At 45.6% G+C, this 27,310-nt stretch overlaps 1 long non-coding RNA gene across 2 annotated transcripts; it reads right to left on the bottom strand.

Moving 5' to 3' along the window:
• Positions 1–12,078: 12,078 nt before the first annotated feature.
• Positions 12,079–25,794, bottom strand: LOC149126019 (uncharacterized). Of its 2 annotated transcripts, none has more exons than XR_016235212.1 (3): positions 24,728–25,791; positions 16,050–16,202; positions 12,079–15,438 (listed from the first exon to the last, which is right to left on the bottom strand). It is a non-coding gene; the product is annotated as an uncharacterized LOC149126019 (long non-coding RNA). The 2 variants fall into 2 exon arrangements; XR_016235213.1 differs by lacking the exons at positions 12,079–15,438; positions 16,050–16,202 and adding exons at positions 20,808–20,841; positions 22,690–22,773 and having other exon boundaries at positions 24,728–25,794.
• Between the last annotated feature and the right edge of the window lie 1,516 nt (positions 25,795–27,310).

Below are 27,310 nucleotides of genomic sequence, written 5' to 3'. Positions count from 1 at the left end.
ATCAAAGACACATTCTGGATCTGAAGCTTTTTAACAATTTTGACAACATTCATAATTTCTTCTATAATTGGTAGTCTATTTACTTCTTGGGGGAAAAAAAGCCCAAATTTTAAGTCATTAATGTGGTTAGTAAACTACAGAGCATTTTCCTCATTATCTGTAGTCATTCCCCCTTTTCACTGTTGACTTCATGCCTCTGTGTTTTCTCTCTTATATTTAGTGCTGGTAACTGATTTGTCGGTTTAATCATGTTTGACTATCCCCCTCCCCACAACAGAACCATGTCTTGAATTCATTTATAATTTCATTCATTTTTATCTGTTTGGAGTTTTGCTTTTTTTAAAAAAAAAATTCCTTCCTTCTGTTTTTCTAAAGGTTATTTCCATTATCATTTTTCTAGCTTAACAAGTAGTATCTGATTTACTTATTTCCATTTGCTTCTCATAATGTAATATAAGGTTTGGAATTTTTCTCTCATTTTTCAGATATTCTGTAATTGTAATTTTGATTATTTAACCTAATAACTGTTTAATAAAAATATTTTTAGTCTGTTTTTTAATTTTCTTGTTTATTTTGAGCACCAAAGCATTTTGGTTATGGAATGTTGTCTATGGTATTTTTACTTCTGGGAATTTAATCTTCTTTGTTTAAAAAATATAATAGATAATTGTGAAAGTCGATGGGTCCTTGAGAAAACACATTTCTTTGTTTCTAGGGTTTTATATTTAACATACACATACCTACCACCACAAACATTCCCATTCAAAACCCCTGCATTCCTGGATGTATTTTGTTTCACTGATACATAAAACTTTGAAAGTGAGGTATCTGCTTTCACTAATACTGTGTTCTTATAAATATATCCTGGACCTTCTGTAATTTATGTTTTATTCACGATATTTTTACTACTAAGGAAGTAAACTGTCACTTTTTGTAGATTTTGTTCTCCTCTGTTATGTGACTTAAAATTTTCAGCTTGAATTCAACTTTGTCTGCGCGTAATGTAAACTTGCTTGCTACCAGTTACTAATATTTATTTAGTAGGGCAGAATGCCATCGAGCTTTATCATCAAGGCAATATGTTAGATTTTTTCATAGCACGCTTCCCTTCTGCTTTCTTGTGTTGTGTTTCCTTTCTCTTCCATCTTCTCTGACATGTTAAAAAAATACAGTCTAAGCTCAAATAGCAATTTGTTATGGCTTAATGTTTAAATCTACAGTCCTTTTTAAAAAATAAATTTCATCATGTATATTTAAGATACAAAGCATGATTTGTGGAATATATCACAAAAAATAGTAAATCAAACTAACATACACATCATCTCACATAGTTACCCTTTTGTTTTGTTTTTGTGGTAAGAACAGCTAAAATGTACTCACTTGGCACGAATCCCACATGTAATACAACTCATTATCTATGCCACGTGTTGTACCCTGGATCCTTGGACTTGTGCTTCCTGTGTATCTGCTATTTTGCATTCTCTTCCCACTTCCATCGTAGCCATTGTTTTGTTCTTCTATGTTTGTACATTTCAGGTTTTTTTGAAAAGATTCTTGCATATAAGTGAGGTAATGCAACAGTTTCCTTCCTACGTCTGGCTTATTTCACTTAGCATGTCTTTCAGACTCATCCATGTTGTGGCAAATGTCAAGATCACATTCCTTGTTAGGACTGAATAATTGCACATTATTTAAAACAAACAAACAAAAAAGATTATTTGTTTATTTGAAAGGCAGAGTTACGGAGAGGGAGAGATCTACCATCCACTGGTTGACTCCCAAATGGCTTCAACAGCCAGGGCTGGGCCAGGCTGAAGTCAGGAGCCAGGAGCTTCATCTAGGACTCCCATGTGGGTGCAGGGGCCCAAAGACTTGCTCATCTTCTGCTGCTTTCCCAAGTGCATTAGCAGGGAGCTGGGTTTCAAGTAGAGCAGCCAGGAGTCGAACTGGTGCCCACATGACATGCTGGTGCTGCAGGTGGCTTTACCCACTGTGCCATAGCACTGGCCCCATTTTAACAGTCCGTTGTACAGAGACCCGTTTCCTCATCCTTCAGCCATGGATGGACACACAGGTTGTTTCCAGATCTTGGCTACTGTGAACAGTGCTGCAATGAACATGCAAGTGCAGGCACCCCTGCCAGGTGGTGTTGCCATTTCGATACTGTTGTCCTAAAGGCTGTACCAATCCACATTTCCACAGTCGACAAGATTTCCCTTTCCTATACCCTTGCCAACACTTGCTATCTTCTGATTGTCTGAAAAGAACCATTCCAGAGGGTGTGAGGTGGTATCTCACGGGAGTCTGAATTTGTGCCTCCCTGATGACTGCTGATGGTAAGCACTTTTTGTCTAACTATTCGCCATCTTTTCTTTCTTTTTTGCTGAAATGCCTACTCAAGTCTTTTGCTCATTTTTTAAATCAGATTTTATCAGCATTCAGTTGTAGGAGTTCACTATAAATTTTGGGTTTGAGGCCGGCGCCGCGGCTCACTAGGCTAATCCTCCGCCTTGCGGCGCTGGCACACCGGGTTCTAGTCCCGGTCGGGGCGCTGGATTCTGTCCCAGTTGCCCCTCTTCCAGGCCAGCTCTCTGCTGTGGCCCGGGAGTGCAGTGGAGCATGGCCCAGGTGCTTGGGCCCTGCACCCCATGGGAGACCAGGAGAAGCACCTGGCTCCTGGCTCCTGCCATCGGATCAGCGCGGTGCGCCGGCCGCAGCGCGCCGGCCGCGGCAGCCATTGGAGGGTGAACCAACGGCAAAGGAAGACCTTTCTCCCTGTCTCTCTCTCTCACTGTCCACTCTGCCTGTCAAAAAAAAAAAAAAAAAAATGGGTTTGAACACCTTCCCGGATGCATGGTGGACATATTTTTCCCAAGTCCATGAGCTGCCACTTGATCTTGCTGAATATTTTCAAGATGCTGCCAACCCGGCGTTCTCTTCTCTACAGGATTTCTGTCGCTTTTTTCTGTCCTCCAGGGTTCTCTCTTCTAGTAATTTCCACCAAAATGCGGTTGTGTGCTTGTTATGTTGAGGTTCCTGCTGGGGAGTGTGGTGTGAGGAGCAGTCGGCCATCTTGCTGGTGGCTGCCACGGTTGCTAACGTATCACACTTTATTCCTCGTCAGTTTGAGAAAGTTGGAGAGCAATGTTGATTTTGGCAGTCATCATCTTAGTTTCTAATGTGCACTCTCCCTTGTTGCAAACTCAGAAAGACTGATGCACAAATAGCTTTGTGATATTGTGACGTGAATCTACCCCTAAATTGGTAATCTAATGAATTCTCCGCTACGCTGCTAAAAATGCAACCAAGGAATGGACAATCCACAATTGTAACACAACACACATTTGGAAACTGAAATTACTTTATCTCTTTATCTTGAACGACAAGAGAGAGACTATTTCACAACTAACAGTCATTAAAATCAAAGACCCACTCTTGCTTTGCTCCACCTCAAACCTTTCAGGGACCCCAGCCATTGTTTTTTGGTCTTCAACCCTTTCCCATTAAAATGGAAAAAAGGGGTGGCCAGCCCCACTCCTCTGCGGCTCACAGGAAAAGAAACCCACTGGAGACTGATGTTCCACTCTGCTTGGACAGTGTAGACCTCCCTCCCTCACAGTGCTGACGCCATTGCATAGCTTAATTCCCTTCTTATTTTTTGAATTATAATATTCCTATGGCACTGTATTAAAAATTAGCCCATGGCAAGGGAATAGAGGAGGAGAGTGGGACCAAGTGTGCTGTCCCACCCACTGGAATTGTGGCCAACTGGCAGAGAAGAGCAAACCTGCAGGGGGTGCTGTGGCCCCCAACCCCACCGAGTCCCCGGCACCTGAATGAATTCTGACAAGCACACCATTTTCTCTGCAGGTCTGCCTCCTTGGTTGTGTGTGTGTATGAACTCTCCCCCCATATCTCTCTCTCTCTCTCTCTCTCATACACACACACACACACACACACACACACACTGATGGAAATGAGCTGTTTCAGTCCCTCCTCTAACACGGGGTCATCAATCCTGCTCTCTTCTTCCGCTGCATTTGGAGCACTGAGGCTTTCCAGTGTCCCTGGCTTTTCTTGGCTGGAGCATAGGGACCAGAAGAACCTAATGGTGCCAAGGCACTTCGGGGGAGTGGGTGGGGGGTGGGGAGGGGTGGAAGACAGAAGCTTCTACGGCCGCAGCCTGAGTTACAAACAAAGCACTGGTTCTTCTCGCTGCTTTGGAAACTGAAAGGGTTGTTTTTCTTTACTTTTTTTTTAATATGACTGTTGACGTTTATTAACAATATATAAAGTCTAAGAACTGTTTTGGATCTGATGTATAATGTGTAATCCCCAATGAAGAATATATCAAAAGAGTCCGCTCCTTTCCAAAACTGTACTAATCAGAGGTTCGTATATGAAGGCTTTTGGCTTGGCTAGGAAGCTGGTCCCTTCACCCCATCTTTTTTTTTCCTTTTACCAAAGCCATATGCTTTAGGAGTCATTTGTTTCCTCTATCAGTCAGGGTTCTTACAAGAAGCAGCCAGCACACGTGAAGGGTTGGAGGACGGTTTTAAAAAGAGACCATTGACAAAGGTGTGGGCTGGCTACAGTGAAGCCACCAGAGGCAGCGCAGTATTGGGGGTAAATACCAGTAGGGAACCATTCTCTCCCCAGCCCTCAGGGGAGAAATTGCTGCTGGAATGGGGGGAAAAAGAACTGGTGAAGAAGATGCCTCCTAACAGCTGGGGTCTTTGGTAGCCAGTGGCCTGTCCCCAGGAAGCAGCAAAGGGCACACCATGCCTGTGAATGCCTAGACCTCCCTCTGCCCCTTCTCTGAAGTTCTGGCTGGTGCGCCTGTTGGCCAACCCTACCAAACCTCAGTGGCGAGGTGTGGGGAGCAACTCGGACTAGACTAAGTTACTGGAATTAAGACTTATTCTATGCATCTGCTCTCCCACAATATGGCGCTGGGAGAGGAGCAAACAGCTTCTACACAGCTGCCTCCAGTTCAACCAATAAACAGCAGGACCTGCTCCTGATTGGAGGAGAGCAGCGTACTCGGCGTGTGGGTAGCAGAGTTGGGATTGGCGGAAGAGGACTATAAAGGAGGAGAGAGACAACATGCACCAGGAACATCTAAGGGAACATCTAGCTGAAGGAACACCTGAGCAGCCCCCGAGAGAGCCGGCCGGCGGTGTGCTGCTCCCCTGCGCAAGTGGGGAAAGTGGCAGGGGGAACCGCCCTTCCACGGAGGTGGAAGGGACGGTAGCCAACCCGGGAAGAACCAGCAGCAAACCCGGGGAGGGCCGAGCAGACGAAAGAACAGCGCAGGGTCCTGTGTCGTTCCTCCACGAAGATGGGGAGCGACAGCGAGGGAGCCCGAGGATGCTGTCAGGGCACTGAGGTGCACTGCATGCTGGGAAGAGCAGATGGAGCCGTTGGAAGAGTTCTAACACATTCCTACTAAATCAACTCAAATGTATTCGAGAATTGCTCACTTCCAGAATTCTATCTTATCCGTGAGTTGAAACCCGAGAAGCTGTTTCCTAAGAAGTAAAGGCTGAAGGAGTTTACTCTGATACAGAATCACTTGAAGGCTTGGTCCATGAGAGGTGTATCTAATATTGGCTTTATCACATTCAAATTGTGTTGCTTTGAATGAGTTACTTCTGATTCTTCAATGGTATCTATCAGTCTGCTGCTCATAATCGCTTCTGTTTTACTTTTGTAACAGGATTATAGTTAGTATAAAGTATCCAGTATAAGAATATATGAAGCTAAACTTGATTTTAATTCATTTTGGAAAAATGTACTTGAATTCTTGATATTTCCAACATTCTGTAAGCCAAACTTTTTTCCTTGAAAATAAGATACTATGGTCAATGCTGTTCGGCCATTTAACAGTTTACAAAGTTGTGCCTTAAGCGAGAGCTCAGAGTGAATACAGATTTTCCCCAGAGAATTTTGAATTTCCTCCATCCCGTCAAGCACATCTTACAAATAATGTCATAGATAGAAAGACTGCTTTGCTCATCCATTACGTGCAGGTCCCTCCAGGGACACGATCTGGCTTGCCAAGTGCACTGCTGATCTGGCTTCAGCGAGCGAAGCGAAGGGATGACGCAACAAGCAAAGCATTGAGGACCGTGAGGTATTGGCGTCCCAGCTCGCTCCCTCCGGAGCTCTGAGCTGGTTCCAGAGGTTACGGCTAAGCCATGGGCCATGGGAAGCATAAACCTGTGCACTTTGGGACAGATGCTCTGGGGCAAGTTCAGCAATAAGAGAGGAGGCTACACTGGGAGACTTAAACAAAGCTCTCTCAGAAAATCAAGCAGACAAAAATATGAATGATCATGTACAAGATTCAGAAAACATGTGTATGAATAGATATGCATTTACAAAAACAACAACTTCCCAAACACAGAAGGCTCATTCATGATAGTGTTTCACATTTTCAGCTACTAACAAAGTCTCAATAAATTCCCAAATCAGAAACATAATGTTACACCCGGAAACCAAAAAGCAATAAAATGAAATTCAATCAAAGTCATAAAGGATAGACAAAAAGAGAGAAACCAAGACACAATAATCAACTCACTTGAAACTTTCAAAACACATAAAACTATAATGATAATAAAATCTAAAATCTAGATTTGTAAGTATTTAATAAACTAAAATGAACAATATAAGCTAGAGAATGGGTGAAAAAGCACACTTAAGGAATTTAGGAGATGACAACAGAAACTAATTAAGTAGAAAGTAAAAACACAATATGTAAGTCAAATATTTCCTCTTTGAAAATGTTAATAAAAAAATTTTTGACAGTAAAAAACATCATAAACCACAATTATACATATAGAAAATTTTGAGATATTAAAAGAACATTTTTGCACAAAACAATGTAAAACTCAAAATACTTGATTTTCTTAGAAAAACATAAATTAATGAGATTACATCAAAAAACATAAACAAAATATACCACTATTACTGACCAATTGGAAAATACCACCAGAATCCAAGTCCAGACTGTTCATGAATAGATTGTGCAAATCAGATGAGAACATTAAGAAAACACAATAGAACTCTTATAATAATAGATGAAAAAAGATAAATATAAGCATTTTCGTTGGAAAACTTCATTGAAAAATAATCTACATCATGATAAAGGGTTTCACATAGTACTGCAAAATATTGGAAAAGTAACAAACAGCTCAATGCAAGAGTTCAGGGCAACCAAACAATGAGTTTGTGTGTATACACTGAATCTATTTACTGATGAGATCCCTAGATACAGTTTACATCAAAAGAAGCCACTTCAGATCTGCGATGCCATGATGGACTGTGCAGAGTGCTATGGAAACGACTAGCCAGTCACTACATGATGTTCGATTCCTACTCCACACAATATTCTTTTAGATTCTGTTTTATCGTGGTAAGAACAGTTCCTATGGGGGCTGGCGCTGTGGCATAGCAGGTAAAAACTGCCACCTTCAGTGCTAGCATCCCACATAGGCACCGATTCAAGTCCTGGTTGCTCTACTTCTGATCTAACTCCCTATTAATGTGCCTGGGAAAGAAGCAGAAGATGGCCCAAGTCCTTTGACCCTGCACGCATGTGGGAGACCCAAAAGAAGCTCCAGGCTCCTGGCTTTGGATTGGCTCATCTCCTGATGTAACAGCCATTTAAGGAATGAACCAGTGGATGCAAGACCTCGCTCTCTCTCTCTCTCTCTCTCTGCCTCTGTCTTTTGAACAAACAAATAAATCTTTTTGAAAATAAAAAAAGAACAGTTAATTGAGATCTACCTGTCGCTCCCCCTCTTCGCGGGGGAACGACACAGGACCCTGCGCTGTTCTTTTGTCTGCTTGGCCCTCCCCGGGTTTGCTGCTGGTTCTTCCCGGGTTGGCTACCGTCCCTTCCACCTCCGTGGAAGGGCGGTTCCCCCTGCCACTTTCCCCACTTCCGCGGGGGAGCGGCACACCGCCGGCCGGCTCTCTCGGGGGCTGCTCAGGTGTTCCTTCAGCTAGATGTTCCCCTTAGATGTTCCCGGTGCATGTTGTCTCTCTCCTCCTTTATAGTCCTCTTCCACCAATCCCAACTCTGCTACCCACACGCCGAGTACGCTGCTCTCCTCCAATCAGGAGCAGGTCCTGCTGCTTATTGGTTGAACTGGAGGCAGCTGTGTAGAAGCTGTTTGCTCCTCTCCCAGCGCCATATTGTGGGAGAGCAGATGCATAGAATAAGTCTTAATTCCAGTAACTTAGTCTAGTCCGAGTTGCTCCCAGTTGCTCCCCACAAGTTTAAGTCATTTGATCTATGTGTCATTATGCTAGTAGTACAGTTCTAACTACTGTAGTTTTCTTTATTTTTTATTTTTTTGACAGGCAGAGTTAGACAGTGAGAGAGAGAGAAAAAAGTCTTCCTTCCTTTGGTTCACCCCTCAAATGGCTGCTACAGCCGGCATTGCACCAATCCGAAACCAGGAGCCAGGTGCTTCTCCTGGTCTCCCATGTGGGTGCAGGGACCAAGCACTTGGGCCATCCTCCACTGCATTCCCGGGCCACAGCAGAGAGCTGGCCTGGAAGAGGGGCAACCAGGACAGAATCTGGCGCCCCAACCAGGACTAGAACCCAGGGTACCGGCGCTACAGGTGGAGGATTAGCCTAATGAGCCACGGCGCTGGCCATGATTACTGTAGTTTTAAATACATGGAAATCAGGAATTGTGATGTCTCCAGTTTTGTTGTTCTTTTGTGGTTCCAAATGAATGACACAATCGTTCTTTTTTAACTCTGTAAAAAATGATGCTGGGATTTTGTCGGGAATAGCAATGAATTTGTAGACCACTTTGGGCAGTACAGACATTTTAATGACATTAAGTTTTCTAATCCATACACATGCAGTGTCTTCTATTTGTATCTTCTTTTGTCGATATTTATCACAACAAAATTTTTGAAAAAATAAATTTTGAATAAATAAACCAAATATAAAACAAAATCAATAGAATGTTGGAAGTGCTAAAAGAGACAAAATAGATTATATGCATATTGACTAGATATATAGTGCCCACCCTTATTCATGACAGATATGTTCTAAGACCCCCTGGCTGATGCCTGAAACCAGATAGTATTCAGCCCTAGACATACTATGCTTTCCCCATACATAGTACCTAGGATAAATTTTAATTTATGAATTAGGCACAGCAATAGATTGAACTAGTAATAGAATAAAGCAATTGTAACAATGTAATATATAAAAATTGTCAGCGTCACCACTCTTGTGCTAGGGAGCCCCTAACAGGTACAGTAAGGGTCATGGGAACACAAGCACTGTAAGAATGTGACCATCAGTCTGACGCCTGACACGGCTACTAAGTAACTACCAGGCAGGTAGCATGGACAGTGTGGATACGCTGGACAAAGTGATGATTCACACAACAGGACCAAGCGAAATTTCATCACGTTACTCAGAATGACAAAGAATGTAATACTTAAGAACTGCTTATTTCTGGAATCTTCCATGGAATATTTCTAGACCACAATTAACTGTAAGTAACAGAAACCTCTGCAAGTCAAACTGCAAATAAGGGAGAACTATTGTATATATTTTCTGAGTTTCTATCTATCTTTGAGGTGATCATGACTTTATTGGACAAAACACCAAATTCAGAAAACCTGGCAAAAACAGTAAGATGATGTTTATATGTAAAAATTAAAAACTTCTTCGAGTTTTGGTACTGGCATGGCACATGAGTTAACTAAAAACTGTAAGTAAAATATAAAAAAGAACTATCTGAGACTCCTAAAATGTAAACAAAGGTAGCCAGATTGTGCACGAGAGTCAAAACGTGGAGAAGTGACTGCAGGCGAGTGCACTCCTCATGCCTTACTCATTTCTTTCACTACTTTGCCTCAGTGGTGAGCCCTGGTCTTCCATGCTACAGCAGCAGCAGCAGCACTGTAACAGGCCAACACTCCAAAATATGTCCCCTATTTCTTTGAGGAAGGAGGAAAATGAGTTTCCAGCAACTACAGCCAGGGAATTCCAGGGTGGACAGTCGGAGAGGAGCCAAAGCACAAGACTATGATGATGGGACGATGCTGGTGAAACGTGTTTCAGAACAAGGACTTGCAGGACACATAAAGCAGTCTTATCACGGTGATAAAGACTGCTGACCCAATCAGAATAAGGACCACGTGCAGTTCATTAGCCAAAGAAGCTACAGAAATGGCCCAAAAGGGCATGAAAGGAACCCAAAAGGGCTCAGTATCCGTTGTCTTCAGGGAAATGCATATCAAGCCCACAATAAGATACAATTCTATAGTCATCAGAGTGGCTAAAATTCACAAAACATGGGCCAGTGCTGTGATATTGTAGGTTAAGCTACCGCCTGCAGCACCAGCATCCTATATGGGCACTGCTTGGAATCCCAGCTGCTCCACTTCTGATCCAGCTCTCTGCAATGGCCTGGGAAAGCAGTAGAAGATGGCCCAAGTGCTTGGGCTCCTGCATCCATTTGGGAGACTGGGAAGAAGCACCTGGCTTCAGATCAGCTCAGCTCTAGCTGTTGGGATTATTTGGGGAGTGAACAGAGGATGGAAGATCTCCCTCTCTTTCTCCTTCTCTCTGTATCTCTGCCTCTCAAGTAAATAAATAAATCTTAAAAAAAAATTTCACAAAATTGAGCATACTAAGTGTTGGTGAAGATGTGAAACCCTTAAAATACTATTGGCAAGTATGTAAAATCGTGCAATTGCAGATGAAACTATTATGAAGCAATAAGCCCTCTATCTGTTCTCATTTACAGTGAAACCTCAAAAGAGTCCACATTTGCTTTCCAAATTCTCAGTTTCATTTCCTCTCAAGTCAAACTATTTTATCCTTTTATTTCAATTAGCCTTCCTTTGCCCAAGTGCCCAGTGCCTTCCACAATGGGAAATAAACAATTAAATGTCTTCACTGTCATCAACATCTCAGCGTGTGACGTACAGTTGTGTGTAGTATAATGATGGTTTGGCCAATGACAAACCACATTACAATGATGGTTACATAAGATGACAATGGTTTGTGGCAGTTAATACAGACAGTACAAAAAGTTTAACATATTCAAGTGAAACTGACATGTTTGGGTCTGATTATTGTGTATAGCCTTTGCCCTACTGAACAGTCGTCTCTCTAGTTTTCACTTGGTGAACTGTTTATTTAGTGGTGCATTAAGCCTTTGACTATAAATTTAAAATATGGTATCACAAAAATTTTAAAAAGAAAAGAAGGAAGGAAGGAGGGAGTGAAGGAAGAAGAGAGTATCGCCGGTGCTGCGGCTCACTAGGCTAATCCTCCACCTGTGGTGCCGGAACCCCAGGTTCTAGTCCCGGTTGGGGCACTGGATTCTGTCCCAGTTGCTCCTCTTCCAGTCCAGCTCTCTGCTGTGGCCCGGGAGTGCAGTGGAGGATGGCCCAGGTCCTTGGGCCTTGCACCCGCCTAGGAGACCAGGAGGAAGCACCTGGCTCCTGGCTTCAGAATGGCGCAATGCAAGCCATAGCGGCCATTTTGGGGGGTGAACCAATGGAAGGAAGACCTTTCTCTCTGTCTCTCTCACTGTCTAACTCTGCCTGTCAAAAAAAAAAAAAAAAGGAAGAAGAGAGTATCATTATATTATAATCTTAGAAGTTTGTCTATGAACCACATTAAATCTGCTCTCTTTATATTAACAAAAATGCAATTTTTTTTTTGACAGGCAGAGTGAACAGTGTGAGAGAGACAGAGAGAAAGGTCTTCCTTTGCCGTTGGTTCACCCTCCAATGGCTGCTGCAGCTGGCGCACCGCGCTTATCTGAAGCCAGGAACCAGGTGCTTCTCCTGGTCTCTCATACGGGTGCAGGGCCCAAGCACTTGGGCCATCCTCCACTGCACTCCCTGGCCACAGCAGAGAGCTGGCCTGGAAGAGGGGCAACCGGGACAGAATCCGGCGCCCCAAACTGGGACTAGAACCTGGGGTGCCGGCGCTGCAGGCAAAGGATTAGCCTATTGAGCTGCAGCGCCGGCCCAAAAATGCAAATTTTAGAAACAAAAAAATATGGCACCAGCGCTGTCAATGTCCTGTCACTGGTGACATCAGAGCCGTTGACATCACGGCACTCACCTGCTTGAACCTTGACTAAGGAAACCTAGAGTGCTTCCAATCACAGAAGTGTAGAGAGTGCACACAGTCCATGTTTGATAATGATAATGCATGGCTGCAGTATTGGTTTACACATTTATTGTACTATGCTTTTTATTACTAGAGTGTACTCTAACTGGAAAAAGTCTCCTATAGACAGCATGCTATGCTATGCCAGCAGCAGCCTCCTGCAGGAGCTGATCACCTATCCTGATCGCGTGATTTTCTCTTGGGGGCGTGATGTGTTTTGGTTGTCACGGCCCTGGAAGCCACACAGTATATGATATCTGTATTCCGTGCAGCATATATGTGTGTGTCTCCCCTGTATCCTAGGTGAGTGGCAGGCTGTATCATGGTATGTGCAAGTAACCCAGGAGATTCAAACAGAGACCTAATGTACGTATCTCAGAAGGAGCTAAACGATACAGGACTGTTTTTCTATATCTGAAAAACAGAGTGAGAATGCACACGAGAGAGAGAGAGAGAGAGAGAGAGAGAGAGAGACTCTTCTGTCTGCTTGTTCACGCTCCATATACCTGGAACAGCCAGGTCTGGATCAGGCTGAAGCTAGGAACCCAGAACCCTCTCTGGGTCTCCCATTGACAAAGGCCCAAGTATGAGCGTTGCTCCTCTCTGGTTTTCCGCACAAGGCTTTCTAATGCCATACTCCCTACTTACTATCTTCTACTCTGTGTCCTTGCACCCTCCCCTCTAGGGGTCCCCAGGGCTCAAACTGGGCCTCTTCTTTCCATTCCCACCTAGTTCCTGAGTGATTTCACCCACCTCTCGGCTCCCCAATTTCTAACAACTCAGAATCTCCTCTGTATTCCAGATTCATATACTCAATGTTGGCTATGTAATAGGTATTCAAGTTTTCCCTATCTCTCCTCCTTGTCCTCAATCCAGTAAATGGACTTCTGTTCACACAGCTGCTTGGGCCAACATCGTAGGATTTCCCTTAACTCTTCTCTTCTCTAAACTTTCACCTCCAACTCATTGGCAAATCCAGCCAACTCTCTATCTACAGGATTGTACTTTCTTTTCACTTTTACTATGATCAACTCAAACAAAGGTAAGCCAGCATCTCTATCTCCACCTCAAATAGCCTCTGGGTCTGTCATCATTTTCATTTTTTTTTTTTTTATTCTTTACTCAACAAAAGGAGGAAAGATTCCCCTAGGGTGAGAATATGATCATGTCCTAAACTACTCAATAAGTTTTATGGTTTTTTTTTTTTTTAATTCATGGGAAAGTCAGAGTTACAAAGAGGCAGAGGCAGAGAGAGAGAGAGAGAGAGAGAGAGAGAGATCTTTCATCTGCTGATTCACTCCCCAATTGGCCGCAACTGCCAGAGCTGGGCCCATCTGATTCCTCGCGGTCTCCCACTGGGTACAGGGGCCCAAGGATTTGGGCCATCTTCCATTGCTTTCCTAGGCCATAACAAAGATCTAGATTGGAAGTGGAGCAGCTGGGACATGAACTGGCACCCATATGGGATGGCAGCACTGCAGGCAGCAGTTTTACCCACTAGGCCACAGCGCTGGCCCCACTACTAGTTTTAAATTTCTTCCTATCTAGTTGCAAGAAAATTCAAAGCTCCTACCAAGTCTGTAGGGTCCTGCCTAATCAGGTTCCTGGTCACCTCTCATACCTTATTTTGTCCATCATAAGACAACGCGAGCTTCCTGTAGTCCCTCACTCAGGCTACACATGTTACTGGCCTTGGAGCCTTTTTATCTAACTATTATATTTATTTGAGAGAGAAAAACAAGAGAGAGTGGTCCCATCCAATGGTTCACGCCCCAAGGGCCCACATCAGCCAGGGCTGGGTGAGGCTGAAGCCAATTACTCCTTCCAAGTTTCTAACATGGACGGCAGGCACCGCACTACTTGAGCCCTTACCTACTGCTTCCAAGGCTATGTGCTAATATGAAGACAGAACAGGAGCCGGAGCCTGGACTTGAACCCTGGCACTCCAATAGGAGATGTGGTTGTTACAAGTTGTTTCTCAGCTGTTGGCCAAATGCCTGCCCCTCCTCCATCCCTGCTACTGTGCCCTCTGTCTCATTTTGTCCTCACTCAGGTGGGGGAACGGCCTCCATTCTCTGCTTTAAATTCTATGAGCCAACATTTCTTCAAGACATTTCTGTAATTTCTTTGCCTGAACTAAATTTTCACTTCCCATTACTCTTATTCTCTTGCCCTGTTCTGTTTTTCCTCCTCAGAGAAAAATATTTATTTTATTTCCCTAGTCCATCCCCGGAACCAAAGCTCTACAAGTCAGATTTTGTTTCTCATCTTCTGCTACACTCCCAGTGTCTAGACAGTGTCTGGAACATGCTAGGTACCCAATAAATACTCTTGGTTTCAGGCCAGCATTATTTATTTTCTAAAGAGAATTACATTGTACACTCTCATACTCAAATATTTCATATTCCTCCCTGTAGGGGGATTATACACACGCGCCCATGGGACTCAGGCACAGCTGTGTGACCTCCTCTGGGCTGAGGTGTCCAGAGCATGTGAACAGTGTTTTCTCTCGTCTTTGTTCATCAGCCACAAGCCCGAGCAACGTTCCAGACAGAAGCTGCTCTGTCCACCTGGGCCCCAGAGGAAACGCTATGGAGCAAATGTACCAGAATGTACGTGCTAAATACACTGTGCAGGATTCAGCCATGGAGATCTTGGGCCTATTGGTTTCCAAAGTACAACCTGGTTGAGCCTGACTGGTAACCATGGGCAGAGGGCGAGCCAGGGAGTACCTAACCCATGTTGCCAAGTTTGACTGCGTTGGCTCTTCCCTGACAATCTAGTGCTTTCAAAAAATAAAAATGAAGCACATTTTCTCTGATAACACTTTTTAAAAATGTTTAAGCTATTTATTTTGTCATAATCAGAGACCATTCTTTTCTCATGTTTTAATTAAAAAAACATGGGATGGGTAGTGTTGTGATGTAACAGGTTAAGCCACCTCTTACAAGGCTGGCATCCCCTATCAGACTGCTAGTTCCTGTCCTGGAAGCTCTGCTCTCAGTCCAGTTTCTTGATGATGTCCCTGGGAAGGCAGTAGATGATGACCCAAGTACTCGGGCCCCTCCCAACCCATGTGGGAGACCCAGATAGAGTTCCAACCTCCTGGCTTCAGCCTGGCCCACATTTGGGTATTGTGGCTGTCCATGTAACGAGTCAGCAGATGGAAGGCCTCTCTGTCTCTGTCTTTCCCTCTCTCGCTGTTGTTCCATCTTGCAAGTTAATCAGTCTTCATACATTACAGGAAGCGGTTACTCAAGTATGCTATGGATTTAAAAAATATTTACTAAACATAAGGTATCTCAAAATCAAATGAGAGACATAAATGACACTGATTCCAAAGTGGTTTCCCAGAATGGCTGAACCTGAATGCCTGGGATTGTTATCTTCTAATCCATATTATTCTTAAATCTCTCCCACTGACTCTGAGGTAGCTGGTCTAAAACCATTGCTCAAGGTAAAAACCTCTCTCCTTAAGACTCCACAGACACAGAGTGACACACAGGCCAGCAAGAGCCCCTGCCCTAACCCACATTAAACATACCCACAGGGTTCTTCAATAATCACAACACTTGAAACTGTCAGTGGGAATTTCTGCCCACCTAGGACCATTTTCTGAAGACGACAGTATTTATTTCAGCTGTCCATAAATGGAAATGGCTCACTCTCTGCAAAATTCTGAAGGTGGTATTGCTTAGACCCACCCAGTAGAAACAGAATGAAGAGTGTCACCATAATGCAGCCTGATCATTCTCTGTTTAGGTAAAGTGGGTCTGCCTTGGACCCAATAGGAGGATTACCTGCATTAATACAAAATAAGGCAGTGGCTTACCTGGTTTGACAAGAGTTAATTGAGATACAGTAGTTCCACTTACCCAGAATCCTACAGGGAAGAGCCAATGTGGAATGTGAAGACCCTGAACACCACGTGGATATTTCCAGACACAGGTGATAGAATCAATAGGAACGTGTTTCTTACACAGAAAAGGCCTTTTAACCCATCACAGCTTGCCCAGGGCTCCCCTCTCCTAGAGATGGAGAAGTCAAATTAAACAACCACAGCAGTTTGGTCCTTACAGTTGACCTTGATGGCATGGGCCAAGGCCTTATAAAGTTAAAATGTTGAAAGAGGGGAGGTTAGAGAGTTAGTGAAAACACATTCGTCTAACAATGCTTTGAAAGGAAACCGGAAACCTTATACCAATTTGTCATGTGTCTGGCAACCACATGGAACAATCCCTGTCCCAAATGAGCAGTGGGGTGAGGGTCACCAAGCCAGAAGCAATAGCTGGGAGCAATGTGGTTTGCTGGGTAGCAAAGATCAATTCTGTGTGCCTTGGCAGAAAGCTCAACCCCATCCAAATACATACGCAGTATTCAGGGTGAATCAGATAAGCATCTAGCCCTGCTGACAGATGGGGAGAACTGGTCTACCACATCTTGGCTCCTATGCTGTCAATGTTAGTAATGCAAACACAACTGAAACTTGTTTTTCCCATGGAGTAACTAATTACTAGATAAGTTAGTTCAAGTCCTAGTTCTACTACAAAGAAAAATAAATTCCTTCTTGGAACCACCTTAAAAGAAGAATTTGAATTGGATTAGGGTCCTTTCATCCAGAGGAGTAAAATAATACCTTTTTAAAAAGACTATCTCTCTGTCAGATCTTTCCCTCTCCCATCCTTTCTTCATTCCTACTTAAAAATAGCCCTTATGACTCAGATTTTATGACTATGCCTTGCCAATATGCGGCAAAAGTTCAGGTTTTAGTCACTTATCTGCATACTTTGGAATAATTTAGAAAACTAGGACCATAAAAACCTATCACTTCACATGCAGGGAGGGAAGGGAGAGATGCGATCAACTGGCTCGATCAACCCCCAATTCCCTTCAGTCCCATGGACCCAGTCAACCTGTCTGCTCTGTAATTTTTCTGCTCACGTCAAACCTGTGAGTTGAATGAGGCTGAAAGCTGTCTAGAAAATTTCACAAGCTTCTGCCTTTCTCACTTGTTTAGAATGTGCGTGACTAACCCTCGTTTCCTATGTCACGCTTTCCAGGTTAGCTGCTGATCACTGCAGGCTCTAGACACCTACACGGAGGATCACACAGTGCTGGGAAGGATCAGAACACCCTCTGAGAACGGAAGTCTTCCCAGCCCTTGCAGACTCAAGGCTGCCTCTCTCCCCGACTCCCTGGGACAGCCAATTCCTCCACCACAGCCACAGATTTCCACATCTCACCAAGTGCCCACTGAGCAATGCTGCTATTTTTGTTCTCTAGAGAGATCTTCACCGAACCTTCCAAATATCTACTTGACTCAGGGGAAATATTACTGTATTCTAGCAAAATTGTGAAGAACATGTATTTTAGTATTTCTTGTTTATCTGTTAGTTCCAAACATTGCTCCGCCAGTAATGGGGGGAAAGGGAGAAGTTTTTTTAGTATAGTTCTTTGCTAATCTACGCTGCTTCTGCTATATGAGAATGAAAAAAAAAAAAAAAAGCCTTATTATAGCCTCTATGGCAAGCTTCATAGAAGGTCATTGTACTTCCTTGCTTCACAGTATTCAAGTCTCTAAATAAGTTTTATGTGATTATTTTTACTATTTTTCTTCCTCCTAGCCTACAAGTTCCAGAAAGGAAGGAGCTACCCTTGCTTTTGTTTACGTCTGTGAAAAAAATTTTTTTTAATGTCTAAATTGACTTGAATGGGCCAATCCATACTGTGAGAGCAGAGACACTTCTTAAGTTCTTGCTAAACACCGATTGTCCTCACCATTTAAAGGGGCTTAATTCTTAGCACATGGATCAAAGATCTGAGAACATTCAGAAAGTGGTCTGAGGGTTGAATGCCTTTCAGCCAACTTTCAAGAAGGTTCTAGAAATAAGGGCAAGGGGGGCTTGCTGATTGAATGCAGCTGTTTCCCCACACACATCAAGATGAGGCTTTGAGAATTTGAGGGAGCAGGAGGCACGCTGAGCAGTTTGGCAAGGCTCCACAGTGGTCCACACTTTCAGAACACTTGTTGGGGCTTTTGAACATGAGCTGGTCTCCTGGGATGATGTTAGATTTGGAACCAGGCATCAAGGAGTGGGAAAGGTCTGAGATTTTGACTTACATACAAACAAGCCAGATCGCCACTGTATTGTGGCTGCTGGCAGAAGACGCTCAACTCCAGACCAGGGCAGAAGAACAGCTTCCTACACAGAGTGAGAGGAGGAATGACATTTCTTTGCTGCTCCCTGACCCCAGGACCTCTACGCTGCCTTGGCAAGAGTGGTGACCCAGCTGCACTCACTGTGGGCCACTTACAGCACAGGAACCCAGGCTCAAGCTCTCCAGAGCTGCTTTCCTAGAGCTGGGCCCATGCCTGTCCTTGACTCTAGGGGGAGACACGTTTCTGTGGGGAGCAACTCGGACTAGACTAAGTTACTGGAATTAAGACTTATTCTATGTATCTGCTCTCCCACAATATGGCGCTGAGAAGGGAGTAAACAACTTCTACGCAGCTGCCTCTCGCCAACTTGAGTGATGACCTGCAGGAGCTGATACTGCTCCTGATTGGAGGAGAGCAGCGTACTCGGCGTGTGGGTAGCAGAGTTGGGATTGGTGGGAGAGGACTATAAAGGAGGAGAGAGACACCATGCACCAGGAACATCTAAAGGGAACATCTGGATAACATCTGAGCAGCCCCCAAGAGAGCTGGCCGGCGGTGTGCTGCTCCCCTGCGGAAGTGGGGAAAGTGGCAGGGGGCCCGCCCCTCCACGGAGGTGGAGGGACGGTAGCCAACCCGGGAAGAACCAGCAGCAAACCCGGGAAGAGCTGAGCAGACAAAAGAACAACGCAGGGTCCTGTGTCGTTCCTCTGTGAAGAGGGGGAGCGACATAATGGTGCCGTGACTCGGATAGGAAACCTAGGAGGGAAGAAGTGGGAAAATACTGGAGAGAGAGACTAGCAAAGAGCCTAGGGAAAAGCCGGACGGAAAAAGTGCCGGGAGAAATCTAGTGTTAAAAGTGAAAGTGAAAGCAAGAAGAAACAGACTGGGATACGGACTGTGGGGAGAAGCCAGGAGAAATGAGAGAGAAATATTGTTGGAAGAAAAGTTAGGAAACATACCGGGTAGAGAAAAGTATGTTAGGGAAAGTGAAGCCACGGAGGCAGGCCGAAGTGGAGACGTAAGCTAGATTGGGATTCGTCAAGTCAGCCCGGGGAGCAAAAGGCGAAAAACTAAAACCAGAAGCGGAGACGTAAGCTAGGTTGGGATCCATCAGATTAGCCCGGGGAGCAAAAGGCAAAAAACTAAAACCAGAAGTAGAGACGTAAGCTAGGTTGGAATTCATCAGGATAGCCCAGGGAACTTAGACTGAAAACCGAGAAGCGGAAACGTGAGCTAGGCCATGATTCGTGGAAGCCGCCAAGCACAGAGGGAGCGCGCAGGGCACAAGCGGAGAGAGCGCACAGGGCGCGAGTAGATAGGAGAGCGTGGGGCTGGCGTGGAGGCCCTGGTGCAGGCGCGAAGGGCGCGGAGACTGCGGCGCGTGCGCAAAGCCGGGAAGCCGCCGTGGGGTGAGGCGCTGAGAAGCCACCTCAGGGCGGGCGCCGGGAAGCCTCGGGGACAAGAGAAACAGAAGTTTAGAAGTAAAATGAGAGAAATAGGAATGCTGGCAGATAGAAGTAAAATAGGAGAGATAGGAATGCCCGGAGATAGAGAAATAGAGAAAAATAAGGCCTCCCCACAACACGGCAATGAGAGGGCTTGGATTTGGTCTGCCTGATTAGGCGATAAGCACCTGTAGGCAGAATATCTGCCGCAGGTCACCGAAGATAGGCACGAATCAACATCAATAAATCTCCCCACAAGACAGCAATGAGAGGGCTTGGATTTGGTCTGCCTGATTAGTAAGGCGATGAGCACTTGCAGGCAGCTTGAGCAGAGCGCGCACTGCAGGGCACTGAACACAGGCACGCATCAGCGCCTAAAAACCTCCTCACAACATGGCAAAGAGAGGACCCGGACTCGGTTTGCCTGCTTGGTAGGGCTTGTAAGCACCTGTGGGCAACTCTAGCAAGCAGAGCAGAGTGTGTGCCGCGGGGCACCGAAGACAGGCGCGTTTCAACGCCAAAAAATAAAAAGAAAGGGGGAACTGTGGGGAGCAACTTGGACTAGACTAAGTTACTGGAATTAAGACTTATTCTATGCATCTGCTCTCCCACAATATGGCGCTGAGAAGGGAGTAAACAACTTCTACGCAGCTGCCTCTCGCCAACTTGAATGATGATCTGCAGGAGCTGATCCTGCTCCTGATTGGAGGAGAGCAGTGTACTTGGCGTGTGGGTAGCAGAGTTGGGATTGGTGGGAGAGGACTATAAAGGAGGAGAGAGACAACATGCACCAGGAACATCTAAGGGGAACATCCGAATAACATCTGAGCAGCCCCCGAGAGAGCCGGCCGGCGGTGTGCCGCTCCCACGCGGAAGTGGGGAAAGTGGCAGGGGGGCCCGCTCCTCCCCGGAGGTGGAGGGATGGTAGCCAATCCGGGAAGAACCAGCAGCAAACCCGGGAAGAGCTGAGCAGACAAAAGAACAACGCAGGGTCCTGTGTCGTTCCTCTGTGAAGAGGGGGAGCGACACGTTTCCTCTGTGGCTGTGCACCATATAAACATCCTTAAAAATACAATCAGAAGAAAGGACATCAGAACATCTTCTGCAAAATGTGTAGACACAGATGACATCCAGGTATATTCTCCCTACATCTTGTCTCTGCAAAGCAGTTCAGGGCCTTTATTAAGTTAACCAGTACACAGAGCTGTACACAGCCATGCTCACAAAAATACTCTTCTCTGTCCCACATGGCTTGCACAAGATCAGGAGGGTGGAATAAAGCCAGGGTCCAGCGAAGAAGGCGCGGGCAGGGTGAACACACCTGTGTTTGCTTTGTTTCATTGGAGTTAATGACAAAGGCAGAACACAGGCATGAGAAACACTTCAAATATGCCATCCACTGTCACTTAGGGCAAGCTAAACCACTTCTCTTTATTTTCATTTACCCTTATCTGGAGCTTATGAAAGCCAAAAATCACCCTTGCAGTGACTACTTAAGCTCTATTCCATAGGCAGCCACTTGGTCACCCTGGAAGCCCAGGGAAGACATGGGGGCAAGAGTTCAAAAGTGCCAGGGGTTGCAAGGGCAAAGGAAAAAGAAAAGCCATTTGTCACTTGTCATGCAAGGACCCAGCAGGGCCCCACAGAAAAATCCTGTGAATCTGGCTCACTCCTGGTCTTGCTCATGCATTTCTGTTAAAAATGAACCGTAGTTTCGAGGTTCAGAGTAGGAGAGAGCTTTGGTTGTACAGGACAATTATGTCTTTTTTTTTTTTTTTTTAAACCATTGCCTACCTCTCTGCTTTCAGCTGAAAACTCTTCCATGCAACAGGCCCCTGGGGCACCCAGATAGTAAGTGTAAAGGCTTTCCCAAGGAATAATAAAAAGCTCTCGAGGATTTATAAATTGTTTCATCTGCCAGAAACTATTTATGCAGACTTGGCACATCGAGTGAATTATTCTTATTAAGCAAAAATTGAGAAGATTGCTTAAGTCTCACCAGAAGGTACCTGCAGTCTGTCAGCCGCTAAGACACTCCATACGCTATAAACTTAAGGGAAAAGAGACTGCCTGTCGGCGTGGATGTCAGCAGTGAGACAGATGACTCCAGAGAGTGTATCCCAGCTCGGCTGCTCCGGCTGCTGGTGCTGGCTGAGTTTTCTATTCTCGCTCCCTGGGGAGCTTCGGGAGGGCTTTAGCCAGGATTCCATCCCAAGGACAAGTGCCCTATTCGTTTCCCCACAGGTATCCCTACCTGCGGAATTTCCACCATCACATAGGCAAATCTGTGCCAGGTCTTTTATGGAGCATCAGGCATCACGTGGAAGGCTCTGCAGGAATTCTTTCACTAATTTCTAGCAATAATCCCATGAAGTGCTGCTATTAACCTCACTGTGTACACATGGAGACTGAGGAGTGGAGAGATTAGGGAAGCTAGCTGAAGTGCCATTCACAGTGATGGATACCGGCATCTAACCTGGGCAGGCTGACTTTAGGACAGATTCTTCCAGCCACATCTTAACGCCACCCTGCGCCTCTGCTCCGAGTGGCCACGGGGCCACTGGAGGTGGCTGTGACTCCTAGGGCTTGCAAGGGAGCTTCTCTGAACAGCCTTTCCCCTGGTGGCCACTCAAGGCAGCCTTCGCTCTCCAGATTTAGCCAATGGACAAATTCCAGTCCTATTTTCCCTGGGTGCCTTCTGTCTTTCCCTTCATCTTACAGAATTCAGAAAAACTTGAAATTCCACTTTACGGATTTGCCAAATACTCCATCCGAATCGCAGTGAAGTAACACCTTGACAGCGGGGACTCCATTTTAGAGCACCCGAGACCCCATCTTGAGAAAGCACCCCCCACCATGAGATTCCGGTCTGAAACTATAATCTAAAACTAAGACAGTAACAGTATTCACACAGTAATAGTACGCTGCATCCCATTGGCAGAGCATAGAAACTCCCTAGCTTGATCGCTCAAGCTTAAAACAGACAGGCTGCACCTGGATTAATGCTAAGATTATAATTTGTCTATTGTCAAGATAGTTGTTATTAGTTTCCCATAGGCCTTAGGTCAGCTTGACCCTAGTAACTGTGTATTCTCTTGCCCATCCTAGCAACCATGAATTCCCCCTCCCCTCCTTGGGGTTTTTGCCTGTATAAACCCTGTAGCTTTGAGCTTGCGGATCCAGAGTTCTTTAGGGCATGCGCCTGCTCTCCACGGGAGGCAATAAAGGACGGTCAGATTTTTATCAAAGTGAGGTGCTCCTCTGTTCACTCTCGCTCAGGTGCAACTCAGCGCTCGGCACAAGGTAGAGGCTTCAGAAAGCTTTGTTGACTGAGCTAAGAAAGCAGAGAATTCCCCTCATCCTGGGCTCATTAGCATCAAAACCATTCATTACACATGTCCTGTCTTAGGTTGTCCCCTCTTTGTTCTTCCCTTTGAGTAAATAAATTCCCCCACTTACACTTCACAACACATGAGTTCAGGCTCACCAGTGTAACATGCCAAACTCATGTGAACTAATGACCTCGCTATAAAAAACATACTGGAAGACTCACCTGTCCCCCACTGTTTTTATTTAAGTGTCTAGGCAACACTTCTAGAACCTGCTTCAGCCCAAGTAATCGTTTTCCAAGACTCCACTGATGACATTTGTTAGATTTACTTGTCGTTTTTGTCAAGTGAGATTACTGTGATAACAGCATGTAAGACACAATGTCCCGGTACTGCCAGAGGCACAAGAACAATTTTTTTTTTTTTTTTTGACAGGCAGAGTTAGACAGTGAGAGAGAGAGAGACAGAGAGAGACAGAGAGAAAGGTCTTCCTTTTCCGTTGATTCATCCCCCAAATGGCCGCCACGGTTGGCGCGCTGCACCAATCCGAAGCCAGGAGCCAGGTGCTTCCCCCTGGTCTCCCATGCGGATGCAGGGCCCCAAGGTCCTGGGCCATCCTCCACTGCCCTCCTGGGCCACAGCAGAGAACTGGACTGGAAGAGGAGCAAGCGAGATAGAATCCAGCACCCCAACCGGGACTAGAACCCGGGGTGCTGGTGCCGCAGGTGGAGGATTAGCCTAGTGAGCCGCGGTGCCAGCCAAGAACAATCTTGAAAGCAATCAACAAGAAATCAAAGACAAAGTGGGAAAAAAGAAACCATCTCATTAGTGTAAAGAGAGGGCCCTAAATGCTATGTAAGTTGTGTCTGGAAGAGTTGCCACACCAGTCAATAATACTCACTGATCGATATTTCCTATAGTTCTCCCGTCTCTTAGCTACACTTGGCTATCTGCCCTGGCTCCTGTTTCTCTCCCTCCTTCCTGGGAAAACACTTGTATTAGCTGGTTTCTAATCTGTGGTCAGTGCTACCACGGAGCGCCAAGACGGGACTACTAAGAAAGCGGCAGCTGTGGTCCGCTCTCCCTATAAGGATGAGGTCTTTCTTTCAGTTGCTTACTCCTTCACAGTGCCGGTTCTATGTCCCAAAAGATAACAAAATGAAGAGATTTTCTTCAAGCAACCCATAATTCACCCGAAAGCCTGGCCACTCCCCAAACCCATTTCTAGGCAAGTGATCCTACTTGAAACCGATCCAAGGAATGACTTTAACGCCGCTTTGTTCATTAGCCTGGTAGCTGAGAGCCCTCAGTGGAGGTTGACGTAGTAGACACACTGCCAACAAGCACTAAGTCTTCAAAGCTATTTCTGCTTCTCCAAGTGGAAGCGCTTTGCCTCTACCCCCCCACCCACCCCGTGTCCCAGCCCAGCCTGTCTCCACTGCCATTTCCATGTTCAGAAGTTGCCAGTGACTCTAAAGCTCCTACTGCAGCATGCGGAAGTTCATCCCGGCAGTTGGGACCCTCCATCAGCCTGTCCCCTCCTCTTGCTCTGTGGTGGCCCAGACTAGCAGGTGGAGATTTGCACGCGGGAACTTTGCGCCCGCTTCGGGAATCCTTACCTGTGGGGAAGTGATGGAAGTGGAAAGCAGCACATTAGGTTGTGACACGGTCACAGCATTGCCTCTGACGATCCCCCGGGGAGCCCCGGAGCTGGGACGGCCCCCCGGCACATGGCTCCACCGGGCAGGAGGGCCCCACTTCCCGGCTTTGCACCAATCCATCACTGGCTATGGTTGCAGCTGGGGCGGGAGTTAGGCTTTGGGCCAGGTGGCTTTCTTCAGCTGAAGGCAATTTCTGAAGAGGTCTCAGGTGAGGACTGCCCACCCAACAGTCCCAGCAGCCGGGGAAATGAGTGCTTTGGTCTCGAGTGGGCTCTGGGAGGCATCCACCATCCAAGTTTTCCCCTCCAATACGTGATTCAGTCTGATCCTGTGTTAGTCTCCTATTGAGAACCCTGGGTCATTCCTACAGCTGTTTTACCAGCATTTCTGTCTAACCCACAAACCTGGTAGGCGACCACCCTTGTCTATATCCCACTTGTAGTAGCCCTATCCGAATGCCTTCAGTCTTCAGCATAAGTTAGCATTTAAACAGATCATCTAACTGAAACAACAGTATCTTGATGTGTGTCTGCTGGGGGGAGGGTGGCAGTGGGCATGGGAAGAGAGAGACAGGTGCATTTGCCTCCTCATTTCACATTATAAACTCCTCGAAATCAAATACCATACCTTTAATTTCTTGCATACTCTACAGCGTATGAGGGCTGCTGTCCACATTGCAAACGTGCAGTCCCTTCACAAACAATATGGACTGAAGTGCCTACTTTGGCCAAGCACTATTATTAGTACTGGGGTTTTAATGGTTAATAAGATAAATAGGGGGCCGGCGCTGTAACACAGCGGGTTAAAGCCCTGGCCTGAAGCACCAGCATCCCATATGGATGCCGGTTCGAGTCCCGGCTGCTCCACTTCTGATCTCTGCTATGGCCTGGGATAGCAGTGGAAGATGGCCCAAGTCCTTGGGTCCCTGCACCTGGAAGAAGCTCCTGGCTCCTGGCTTTGGATCAGCGCAGTTCCAGCCATTGTGGCCAATTGGGGAGTGAACCATCTGATGGAAGACCTCTCTCTCTGTCTCTGCCTCTCCTCTCTCTGTGTAACTATGACTCTCAAGTAAAAAAAAATATTCAAAAAAATAAAATAAAAATAATATAAATAAAACCCCTTCTGTGAAACTAGATTACAGTTATTAAAAACTAGAGGTTTGTCTGCTACTATCCCAGCATCTCATTCGTCATTATCTAGAAATAAAAATAAAGAGAAACTCTGTCAAATTTGATGTCTCCATACGGAGTGAAGCTACGTGGAGATCTCTTGACTTCACACCACAAGCTTATGTGTCACCCTCGTCACATCCGGGGGGGGGGGGGTGTTGGGTGACTGTCCTCCATCTTGGAGCTATACTACAGGAGTCCCACGGCCTTCAGGTTCTTGTCACCAGGGAAGGCTAGAGCTCAGAGGCGCGCTTGTCCTTAACTCCCACAATCCTTTTGTTCCAGGTCCTTGGCTGTAATCCGGTACACGGCCTAAACCTAACTGCAAGGGAGCCTGGGAGCTGTAAAAGGACAAATTAATAAGTGGGGAGTGCCAGTGGTCTCTGCCATCTTTGCCAATATTCGTTGTGGCAATACGGCTCTGCGTGCTTTGTGTTTATCACTCACAGCCCCATGAGGTAACCACTGTCTTCAAGTCCATTGTACAGATTTTAAAAACTGAGGCACAGAAAGAAGGAGACCTTTACTCAAGGGTGCGGTGGGATTTTAACTCAAACTCTAAACTCCAAACTCTGTTCTGTTTCCACCAACTATACTTTAAAAATAAAACAAAACCCCTATCAGAAATGTCAGTCTCTTTTTGGGACCGATCTTGGAGAAAGTCCTTTAGAGTAACCTCTTACTTTGGTGTGACCTACTATAAAGCTTACCCTTTCCAAACCCTCCTTGTGAGTAGCATTTCAGGTCTCTCCATGGCTGCCTGAAAACACTTGGGATTTCTGAATTTCACATTTTAGAGCAGTTATTAATAGTTCAGGATTCGGGTGAGCTCCCTTTGAATTAATAAGCCTTACCAAACCAGTCTGCCAAGAGCCTTACCATTATACTGAAGGCAACTGAAGATTCTATTGTTCTTCCCCCACTGAAAAACATCCTTACCGGGGTTAACACACCAGGCATCTTCAGTGACCCGGGAAAGCAACGTCCTACTCAAGAACTCAAATTTTACGTAAAGTCTTTCACTCCATCCTAACTCCTCCTGTCCTTATGTCCGTGAGCACAAGCGGACCACCGTTAATTGAAATTAGATTTGTCTTAATGATGGGTTGAGAACTGGGTGACTTAGAATGCCAGGACTGGAGGGGAAGAGAAGAGCCTCTACTGCCCCCTGCTGGGGGCCACGTATTCCTCAGCCTCCCCAGCCTTCCAAGCCCTGCTCTCAAGTCTGCCTTCTGGCTTCTTTTGCAGGCTGATTACCCTCCGACACTTGTCAATCTTTTGGTTTCAGTTTGGATGCAGAAATGCTGATAAAAAGAAAAAGTTTAGCCTTCACTTCAGCTACTCTTTAAACCCATGCTAATTCATAAACAAG

Source organism: Oryctolagus cuniculus, chromosome 6 (genome assembly GCF_051225735.1).
Source record: "Oryctolagus cuniculus isolate XC-2025 breed Fujian yellow rabbit chromosome 6, ASM5122573v1, whole genome shotgun sequence".
NCBI lineage: Eukaryota > Metazoa > Chordata > Mammalia > Lagomorpha > Leporidae > Oryctolagus > Oryctolagus cuniculus.
The sequence above is the reverse complement of the archived record's forward strand: the minus strand, read 5'-3'. Positions and strand labels throughout refer to the sequence as shown.